We start from the raw sequence: 8,767 nt of genomic DNA, 5'->3' as shown, positions 1-8,767 counted from the left end.
ATATGAAGAGTAGTGGGCTCGATGGCCTGGATGGCATTAAATTGGGTGATAACTCCATGATGGTCCTTTTTCAAAAAAAAATTCATTCGATGCAAGCTGATGATAGAAGAAGTACCTGCCTAGAGTCCATGGAGGGTATGCATGTGGTCATTCTACTTAAAAATCATATATAACTCCTGGAAATCCATTGTGATTGGGCCTAGTGTGCAAAGCCATTCATCACCCAAGACAATGTCACAACCACCCATGTTTATGGCAAACATGTGAGTCTTTAGGTGGTAATCTCCCATCTGAAGTTTGATATTTTCGTAGCGACCTTCACATATCATTATCCCCCCATCAGTAATTTGGACCTGGAAATTAAAGACTGCCCCAAAAAAACAATGAAAAGCTTCAGCAACTCTTTGATGGATAAAGTTATGAGTGTTTCCACTATAAATCAATACTACTACATGGTGATGTTTAATAAAACCTCTGATTTTGAGAGTTTGGGGTGTAGAAATGCCTGCCAAAGCATGTAGTGAGATAATTGGTTCTTCTAGCGTAGCTGGGAGATTGTTGTCCTACTAGGTGTCCTCATCTTACTCCTTGGGTCCCTCAAGAGGTGGGGATTCCTTAGATGAGTTGTGATCAGTAACATCAATTTAAAAGAATTTAGGTTCCTTGCATTAATGCCCCAGGGAGTATTTGTCATCACAGTAGTAACACAATCCTTTTTTTTTTCGTTCAGCCATTTCTATGGGAGACGCCTTTTGAACCTTAAGTGTTTGGGTAGTGCCCTGAGCTTGGGTGGGGCGTCCCTTGGCTATGAAATTTGGACGAGGTGGCTGGGAAACTAAAGCATGTTCCACTTCGGAGGCCTTGTTGCAAGTGTCCATCCAGGTGGGTGGGTGGTGCATCCAAACATGGGCTTGGATGGCTTCTTTGACACCACTTATAAAAAATTCCAAGTAGAATGCATCTCCCAGACCTTCTGTGCAGATGGCCAAAGTATCAAACGCTGCAATGTAGTCTTTTACTATGCCTGTTTGTCGGAGCTTAGTAAGACGGCCCAAAAAATTAGATTCGCGGTCAAAGCGGTCACAAATGGATTTTGTGAACACCTTCCAAGTAATGTTCTTGGGATAGCATTTCTGATGCCACTGCCACCATTGCCATCTCTCTTGGTCCAAGTAAAGGCCTCCCACATGTAGTTTAGTTTCATCATCTACAATATGATTCAGAGTGAAATATTGGTCCATTTGTGCTACCCATACTGTCGGATTAGAGCCATCAAATTTGTACATGTCCAGCTTGGGTGGTCAAGGGTGGGAATGTTGTTGATTTCCATGGAAGTGAAGATGGTGGCTAGATTTGCCTTCAAGGTCTTCATTAAAACCATGTGCCTCTGATTGCAACACCGAGTTGCCCCTTATGAATGTGTTCATGAATTGTTGCATCTAGTCTGCTAGGAGCTTGAAAGTCGCAAACTGTTTTTCAAGGCTCTTGATCTTCTTATTGGCCATGGCTTGAGCTTTGGTTTCTACCATACATAGATCTTGGTCACTAGTCATCACTTTGAAAAAATTGGGACCACCTGAAACTTGAAACTGACAAGTGAATGGTACCACCTCGATCAGCTCATCGTCTTAATTCTTATGGGCTAAGTCTCTTATAAGCGTCTCGAGAAGGCCTCCCTGCACAAATGGTCAGATCTGCCTACGAAACCCTTACTGTTGAATGTGAGTTGGACTGCGGCAGCGACAAAACCTCAACTACTAGATCTAAATGGTACTGTGGCGGTAAACCCTCAACTGGTGGATCTGATTGTTGCGACAGTGACAGAACCCCAACTGCTAGATATTATACAGCAAAGAAGATAATGAGCGATCTTCAGAGAGACAAGGGAACTATGGTCCAAGGAGTGTCAGGTGCTACATATCGCAATATACATAAGGGTCCAACAATAGTACTCGGCCTAATCTTTCAGGGCACTAACTAAGGAGGATCAACCGTACCCTTAGTTGTACTACCCAACTACCCTATCGTACGTGTGAGTAATCTCCCTGAGTGTTGTTCTCGGTGTACTGTAGTAGCAAGATGACCAACGGTTTATCTAAGGCGAGGTTTCAGGTGAGCCTAGGGGGCTTCCGATATACCTAGAGGGTACGTGGAAGATAGTCCGTGCACGGTTTTGTCTAATGCGCTACTACTCGAAGGGGTACCCACAAGGGTTACAAGGGAGTGCAACAAGTGTGACCACCTCTTGTATTTCCTGTGTGCATGCCTCCCCAAATCTGCAAGTTTATGCACTCAACGACAGATCCCATGGTTTAAAGACGTTGGAACACGTCTCTAGCCTAAAATCAATTCTACTAAAAATGGAGATACCACCAGCCCTGGAAAGTGATCTAATACCACTTGTTATGCTCTTGACCTATAAGAATATGCCAAAATACCAAATATACGAAGAAATACAACCCAAAACACAGAACAAAATGAGAAAAACAACAAGTATTTTATTATTCAGAGATGAAAGCAATGTTCACTTGCCTCTTCGAGGGGGCAACCTCCAACAGAGCAGAGCTCAATTACAAAATAAGACATGATGCTCCTCAATGGGGAGTCTCTATCATTTATATAGGATTCATACATGTAATACCATGGATCAGTACCATGGTTCTCTTAATACCATCTATCTAATACCATGGCCTGTTTTCAACTAATTGTGGTCACTTTCTTTAAATCTGGGTCAACCACTTACAATTATTAATACGAGCTTTATTGACTCTTTAACTAGCTATAGCTATGACTCAACCCTATTACATAAATAAGGGGGTTAGGGTTGGACCCAAACACATAACAACATTCAAAGAGTTCATTCATAAGTTCCTGGAAGTATACTTTTATGACTAGATGGTGTTTGGATTAGTGAAGTGCCATGTAGTAAGTCTGCGCCTGATGTTGGATACATGTCGCAGATACCAGATCGCGTTGAATCTGAAAAAATGTATATTTTGTGTTCCCTTTGGGATCTTGCTGGGTCACGTGGTGTGCAAGCAAGGATTGATGGTGGACCCTGCAAAGATTGTAGTAATTATTAATTTAGAAGCCCCTAGGAACGTCAAGGAGCGACGTGCGACGCTAGGACATATGGGATACTATAGAAATTTTATCAAATATTATGCTCAAATTACTGCACCCATGGAGAAACTGTTGAAGAAGGATGTAACATTATGTTGGGACGAAGAATGTCAGTGCATATTAGATATATTGAAAGAAAATATGGTCATTGTGCCGATCTTGGTATTCCCTTATTGGAAAAAGGAGTTTCACATACATGTGGATGCCTCTTGCATTACGTTAGGTGCAGTGTTAACGTAGGTTGATAAAGGAGAAATTTACCATCCTATAGCCTTCACCAGTAGGAAATTATTGAAGGCTGAGAAGAATTATTCAATGGCTAAGCGTGAAGGATTGGCCATGTTGTACACGCTGCAGAAATTCAGACATTATCTGTTAGGAGGACATTTCAAGATGTACACAGATCATTTTTCCTTGAAATACCTGGTCAATAAGGTTATGTTGGGGTGAAAGATTTGTAGATGGTTGCTATTATTCTAGGAGTATGACTTTGAAGTCATTATGAAGCCCGGAAGGTTAAATGCGGGACCTAACCATCTGTAATGGATCGAAGTAGGAGAGGAGCCTAATAATCTAGAGGAAGGGTTTCCAGATGTGCAACTCTTTGTGGTGCAACTCATTACAAGGATAAATTCCCTCAACCAAAGTGGCATGTCTCTCCACAAGATGTTTGCCTATAGGAACTCGCACTCATATGGGGCCCTCCTTCAACATGACAAGATAATAAATTCTCACATGACGTGGCATACAAGCATCCTTCAACATAATGGTAACAAGGATCTCAACCACAAAATCATCATCTCAGCAAATCAAAAGAAAGACATGGAATCACTGCATTATATACCTCCACTTTCGGGGGTGTCCTGAAAATACAAATCTCTACTAATGAAATGGACAACACCATTGAATTCGTGGCGCAAAATCATGTCGAGTGACTATAAACTTGGCCCCTTTATAATACCTTCAAAATATGGACCCTCGGGAATCTTGAAGATTCCCCCAAATATTCCTTCTTAGATATGGGTGAAAAATTAGTTCCTCGGATGAAAATTTTGAGCACACCACTGCATTCCTTGCGAAATTATGAGAAAAATGACTATAAAGTCGGCATCATTTTTCCTCTATAAAAAATTAGCCTCCAAGGGAATCTTTTAGATTCCTCAAGATTCTGCAAAGATTCCTCACTGCTGACTACCTAAAATTATGCTTCTCAGATGAGGAAATGGACCACACCATCACGTTCCCTATGAAATTCTGGTTTGTTTGAGTATAAAGTTGATATGATTATGTCACTGTGAAAAATTTCCCCCAAGGGAATCTAAAGATTCCTCAAGCATAAAAAAAGATTCCTACAAATATTCACTGAGAATCTGTCTCGAAATTCATGACAACAGAGTTCTTCCCTAGTCATGGTTCCCACATGTCAAGGTTTTGCACCTTGGCGGACACACTCATTGTTCTATTTGGCATTCTCTTCTTCCCCCTTATCGAATGGAAAAATCAGGTTATGTATACTTTTCTGAACGAATGTTTGAAGGCTGGGCCCATTGGTTTGTTGGTGGACACTGGGAAATAGATGGGTGGAGGTCCTGGGGTCAAACATGCGGGCCTCCCCCATAATGGTGCATTTTTTTTGAATGGAACTTTAAAATTGGGCGGTCTGTTTTTATGGTTTTTAGCAGCTTGTTAACCATTTCATATGGCGCGTTTTTAATTTAACTGTCAGCGGTTTTGGTTTATGGGTTAACGTTTGGTATTGATGTGGAGTCATCACGTGGCAATCGTCCGGCATGGGTTCAATCACTGCTGGCTCTGTCACATATGGAGTGGTTGTATGGAATGTTGGGCAAGTCCACCAGCACCGTTATCTATATATATATATATATATATATATAGATATAAGTATATATACAGCTTGAGTGGGCTTAATGGTTAAGAGGGTATGTTTCCTCATAACAGGTCACAGGTTGAAAACCATAGGGAGGTAGATTATGTATGCCTTTGTAGACTTAGCAGTCAAATCGTTGCACGGATGTGGGTCCCTTGTCCCACAAACAAGGGGTCCCCATATACCAATTTGGTGTTTGGCTTTGCCGTTACCTTAAAATTGGATATATATATCTATATATATATATATATATATAGCTTGAGTGGGCCTAATGGTTAAGAGCATGTATTTCCTCGTAAGAGGTCACAGGTTGAAAACCATAGGGGGGTAGAGTATGTATGCCTTTGTAGACTTAACAGTCAAATCGTTGCACAGAGGTGGGTCCCTTGTCCCACAAATAAGGGGGTCTCATACACCACTTTGGTGTCTGGCTTGGCCGTGACCTTAAAATTGGATAACTATATATATATATATAATTTCAGTAGTGGTTTTTAAGGGTTATTAGACAAATTAAGGAGGCGACAAATTCACCTGTTTCGGCTGTTGGAATCTGTGCGCTAGAAAATTCCAAATTGTTTCCTCCTTAGTGGCTTCCATTGGGCCTAGTTTGACCAAAAATTTGATCATGAATATGTTATGAAACCAACTCACAAAAATCTAGAAAAGATAGATCAACGACTTCAAAATGAGCCTCTTCGAGCGAGCAACCTCTTTTACATTACACAAATGAACAATTCTTGGATGATACAAATGACAAGGCTTCCTTTCTATATATAGGATTCTAAGTGTTCCCAATACAATCAGAGCCTACATACCAATAATATTGTAGGGGCACAACAATAAAAATAGTAGGCTTCTCTGGGGCATAATAATAACAACATGGGGACTATATGGGCACAATAATACAATAAGGGGGTTGCACTAATTACAATAATGGGTTACACTAGTAGTATAGGGACCTAACATGCCCCTCTCCTTCAAAAATTGTTTTCCTTAATGCTTGAGTAGTTTTGGATGCTTATGTATAAAATTCTCATCCTCCCATGTGGAATCTTCAGCGGGTAAGTTCTTACACTTGATGAGATACTCTAAAATTGATTGATTTCATAGCTCTCGATTTCAAGTTTTTGTGATTACTTCAGGTTCCAATATGATTTTTCCTTCCTCATCAAGTTCTAGCAATATTGTTTGAACTGGGATCTTCTCACCTATAACCTTCTTTAAGCATGAAACATGGAAAACTGGGTGCACTGGGGAAGATGCAGAAAGCTCCAATTTGTATGCCATAGTACCAATCTTTTGTAACACCTTGTACGGACCATAATACATTGGTGATAATTTATTATCCTTCTTAGCTTACTTGAGGGACATTTGTTAGTATGGTTGTAGTCGTAGAAATACCCACCTACATCAAAACTTCTTTCGTTGCGATGTTGATCTGTCTGTTGTTTCATTCTATTCTGCGCCAAAGTGAGGTTATCCTTTAAGAGTTTTAGAACTTTTTGTTGATGCTCGATGTGATCTTCCACTGCTTGAACCTTAGAATTTTCTTTTAAAGATGATGTGATGGATGGTGGATGATATCCATAAAGTGCCATAAATGGGGTCATTTTTGCTACAGTATGGAAGGAAGTTTTATACCACCATTCAGCCAGAGGCAACCACTTGACCCATTGTGTCCGTTTATCAGCTACAAAGCAACGAAGATATCCTTCCAAACATTTGTTCATTATCTCTGTTTGCCCATCAGATTGAGGATGATAAGATGAGTTATGATCTAACTGAGTACCCAAATATTCCACCTCTTATACTCCAAAGAAACATTTGGAGCTTTTTGCATTTAATTGTTTCTCCTCCAATAGTTTGAGCACCATGTCAACATGTTGAACATGATCCTTCCAAGACTTGTTGTAGATTAGTATATCGTCAAAAAATACTAACACAAATTTTCTAAGGAAGGGTTTGAAAATGGAATTCATCAAACCTTGAAATGTAGAAGGTGCATTGGTAAGGCCAAAAGGCATGACAAAAAATTCATAATGACACTCATGAGTTCTAAATGTTTTTTTTGGAATATCTTCAGCCTTCATTCTGATTTGATGATATCCTGAATGAAGATCCAACTTGGTAAAGTAAATTGTTCCATGTAATTCATCCAATAATTCATCAATGACAGGAATGGGAAATTGATCTTTAATAGTAAGCTTGTTGAGCTCCCTATAATCCGGACACATGCACCATGATACATCCTTCTTGCGTACCAATACCACTGGAGAAAAGAAAGAACTTTGACTGGGTTTAATTATACCAACCTCTAGCATTTCTGCAACCATGCGTTCAATTTCACTCTTTTGGGCATATGGATATATGTAAGGCCTGATGTTTGGGGGAACACTTCTTGGAATCAAATGAATAATATGATCATGATCACAAATAGGTGGGAGGCCTTTGGGAGTCTCAAATACCTTGGAATGATTGTCCAAAACATTTTGGAGATATGGAGAAATAGATGATTTCGATGTGGGAACCTCTAGTGAACATAATTGTGCAATTACGCCCCGTTGTTCTTTCTTTAGAAGATTTTTCATGTTGTTAGAGCTTATTATCTTTCATGGTTTCCCTGTGATGCCCCTTAATTAAACTTCTTTTCCTTCCCAAAAAAAAAAATCAAGAAAATTTCTTGAAAATTAAAAGCTATCGTACCCAAAGGTTGTAGCCATTGGACTCCTAGTACAACATCTGCACCACCCATTGGAATGGAAAGAATTGGTATATTCAAGACATATATCCCATGGATAGCTTGATATTATGGCACTTTCCAAATCAATTTATGGTTCCTCCATTTGCAACCATTACTTGAAACTCTGGTGCTAGATATAGGAAGAAATTCAATTCCTTGGCTATCTAACAATGAATAAAATTATGGGTACTACCCGAACCAATCAACACTATTACATTTTTCTTATTGATATTCCCTTCTATCTTGATAGTTTGAGGAGTGGTAATTCTTGTCAATTCATTACAATATATGGTCAGATTCATTTCTTCTTTCTCTGGGATTGGTTCCTAGTGTATATCCTCTTGTTCTGACATTTCTTGTTCATTCTCTTGCTCCTCTTCCTCATATATGTAGATTAATTTCTTCTCAGAACATTTATGACCTTTAGTGTATTTTCTATCACAATTGTAACAAAGCCCTTTTTCTCTTTTTTCTTCTAATCTTTGTGGTGTCAACCTTTTAGGTGGTGAAAGACTAGGACCAACAACACTTCCATGTTTATAGTTATGAGTGGTAGGCTTCCTTGTTGCCATAATTTTGCTTTCAATTTTTCTTGCCAACCTTTATGCCTTATCTAATGAATCAGGTTCCAAAAGACAAACCTCATGTTGGATGTTATCATTTAAAGTCCCTATGAAGACTTCAATCCTATGCTTCTCTGGAATATCATTTACCCTTATATTCAATTTTTGGAAGTCCTCAATGTGCTTTATCATTGAACCCTTTTGTTTGATATTTATCAACTGGCTAAAGAAGGTGTTGCTATTTGTATCCTCATAATGTGATATCATTTCTTCCATGAAAATTGATGAGTTCAAAAGTTGTTTACGAGAACAAATCCCTCTATACCATACAAACTTATTCGGTTCTAAATATAAAGATGCAATACATACCTTTTGTGGTGGTTGCATGTCATGTAGATCGAAATATTGCTCCATCTGTAGTATCCAAGTTACCGGATCCTTTCCATCAAATTT

Source organism: Pinus tabuliformis, chromosome 9, assembly GCF_031772625.1.
Source record: "Pinus tabuliformis cultivar Carrire ecotype Pingquan chromosome 9, CPIR1, whole genome shotgun sequence".
NCBI classification, from domain to species: domain Eukaryota; kingdom Viridiplantae; phylum Streptophyta; class Pinopsida; order Pinales; family Pinaceae; genus Pinus; species Pinus tabuliformis.
Note: the sequence above shows the minus strand (reverse complement) of the source record.